Source organism: Doryrhamphus excisus, chromosome 19 (genome assembly GCF_030265055.1).
Source record: "Doryrhamphus excisus isolate RoL2022-K1 chromosome 19, RoL_Dexc_1.0, whole genome shotgun sequence".
Taxonomy (NCBI): domain Eukaryota; kingdom Metazoa; phylum Chordata; class Actinopteri; order Syngnathiformes; family Syngnathidae; genus Doryrhamphus; species Doryrhamphus excisus.
The window spans coordinates 5,822,194-5,825,318 of record NC_080484.1 but is presented as its reverse complement, the minus strand read 5'-3'; positions in this window follow the sequence as shown (position 1 = coordinate 5,825,318).

Below are 3,125 nucleotides of genomic sequence, written 5' to 3'. Positions count from 1 at the left end.
TTATTTATTCACCGGGTGTGCTTAAAGTTCTCCAATGATTTTTTTAAGGTATCAGAGCTTGTTTATGAGCGCAAAACTGAGGGTTGCGGGGGGGGCTATCTGTGTAAATTAAATGCAAACTCTGTTTACATTTGTTGACAAACATGTCTAGTCTGGCCGCAACAAGTTCGGGTGTTAAATACTTGAGCATTGCGAAGGAAGCCACAACAAAGAGGCTGAAGAGCCACATGCGGCTCTGGAGCCGTGGGTTGCTGACCCCTGGTCTAGAATAAGTTACATTAATGAGGGATAAGAATATGCACTTATTGTTTTTCTTTGTTTTCTGTTCATTTAGACCATGATAAAGACGTTGTTGTGATGTTCGGCATGTCAGTGAAGGCATCTTGTGGTCGTCTATTGACAACGAGGAAGTGGTCAGGTGAGAGATCATGTGACTCTGAGGGGACCCTATTGTGGCGCCGTCACAACAGAGAGATGTGGCTTGTATTATGTATTAATGAGGCTAAAACGTTTTAGCCTCATTAATTCAATAAATTAGCTACCGTTGCTAACATGCTGTTTTGACAGCCCTAATTAAACACAAACACAATGAACAACAAGACTTAAACGCCATCTCATTTGGCGCTGCGTGTGTACCGGCTCACTTCCGCCTCGGCCCCCACATACTAAGGTGACACAAGCCCTCCAACTAGCTGTCTATGGCTAAGCCTGTCGGTAACTAGCAGCTCATAACCCAAATTGTAAAAAACACTAGTTAGTTTGGTCACCGTATGCCAAGGTATCACTTTATAAATGACCATAAAAAATACCTGCAGGGTTCCGGCACATTCTCCATCTGTGTCAGCAGGTGGCGTTTGCGAATCGATGGAGTTTGAGTTAGTGGTGTGAAAAACCGTTCATTTCAGTGAACCGGAATTCAGTAAAAAGATCTGTTCATTTTGGTCATTTCCGTCATCTCCGTCATCTCCGTCATCTCGATCATTTCGGTCAATTGGTCGTTCGCCTGTAATCATTCCGGTTCATTCAGTAAAAATATCCGTTCATTTTGTTCATTTTGTTCATTTTGTTCATTTTGTTCATTTTGTTCATTTTGTTCATTTTGTTCATTTTGTTCATTTTGTTCATTTTGTTCATTTCTGTCATTTTGTTCATTTTGTTCATTTTGTTCATTTTGTTCATTTCGGTCATTTCGGTCAATTGGTCGTTTGCCTGTGATCATTCCGGTTCATTCAGTAAAAATATCCGTTCATTTTCTTCATTTTCTTCATTTTCTTCATTTTCTTCATTTTCTTCATTTTCTTCATTTTCTTCATTTTCTTCATTTTCTTCATTTTCTTCATTTTCTTCATTTTCTTCATTTTCTTCATTTTCGTCATTTTCATCATTTTCGTCATTTTGGTCATTTTGGTCATTTCGGTTATCTCGGTCATTTCGGTCATTTCGGTCAATTGGTCATTCGCCTGTGATCATTCCGGTTCATTCAGTAAAAAGATCCATTCATTTTGGTCATTTTGATCATTTTGATCATTTTGGTCATTTTGGTCATTTTGGTCATTTTGGTCATTTTGGTCATTTTGGTCATTTTGGTCATTTTGGTCATTTTGGTCATTTTGGTCATTTTGGTCATTTTTGATCAATTGGTCGTTAGTCTGTGATCATTCCGGTTCATTCAGTAAAAAGATCCGTTCATTTTGTTCATTTTGTTCCTTTTGGTAATTTTGTTCATTTTGTTCATTTTGTTCATTTTGTTCATTTTGTTCATTTTGTTCATTTTGTTCATTTTGTTCATTTTGTTCATTTTGTTCATTTTGTTCATTTCGGTCATTTCGGTCATTTTGTTCATTTCGGTCATTTCGGTCATTTTGGTCATTTCGGTCAATTGGTCATTCGCCTGTGATCATTCCGGTTCATTCAGTAAAAAGATCCGTTCATTTTGGTCATTTTGGCCATTTCTGTCATTTTGGTCATTTTGGTCATTTCAGTCATTTCGGTCAATTGGTCGTTCACCTGTGATCTCCCCCTGTGCATAAACCCGGTCAGCCATGTCGAGTCAGTCCGTTCGTTCATGTTCACATTCGTTCCGACTCAACAGTGCAACAACAAGTGATGACCTACGTTGAAATCTGAAGTATTATGATCAGCTCCCCGGTCCGGCGTTACGACCCCATGCACCCACCCAACCCCCACCCTGTCCAACGCTGCGATCGCGCTGCGCTCCTTGTAATATAAACTTATGTTAGGAATAACAAAAATGTTTTTACTATCTTGAGGTGCATTAAAAACAATAATAAAAATAGTGCTGTGTCGGTCATGAATGAAAGGCCGACGAGATTGACTTGGTCAAGACTGACCGGGTGAATCTTTCGACCTAGTCAGCTAATCCCACCCACCCGCAGAGCGAGGCACGATGATAGGATAAGACAGGCAAGCACGCAGATAGTCCCGCCTTGCAAAAGGAACGGTGAACTGACAGCCAATCAAAAAAATTTGCAACTGAACGGGTATTTTAGGGGCCTTGTTTATTCCGTTCACAAAAAAGAACTAGTAATTTTGACTCGTTCGTTCATGACTGACACACCACTCATCTGAGTGTCATTGTATCACATACACAACAATGGACAAGCAATGCCGATCGATTGTGAGATCTGATTTGTTTTGCACTTTTGAACGCATATTGTTTGGTGAAGCCAACGTGGCCTCACCAGCGAATTGGAACTACCAAAATCCGACCAGAACTATTGATGGACTACACTGCTGATGGGGATGCCATACCACTTCCTGTCCAAAACATCCAATTTATGTCTAAACCTCGTCTAAATTGTTTACCTTGCAGCATTCAGGTGAGATTCGGGCCACTGCATTTGGGACTCTGACAAAATATGACAACATCCATCATGATGATGTTACCTTCATCCACTTACTTTGCATCCTTGCAACGAGTCCACTCGACACCGGCAGACTCGGAAGGGACTCGATTACCTTTTCTTTTTTTTATACCCTCACCTCCCCCTTCTCTCTCTCTCTCTCTCACTCTCTCTCTTTCTAAATCTCCATCTCCCCGCCTGCTCTCTCATTGAGCGTGCACACACGCCTCACAGTCGCCGCCGCGCTGCAGGAATTACTGC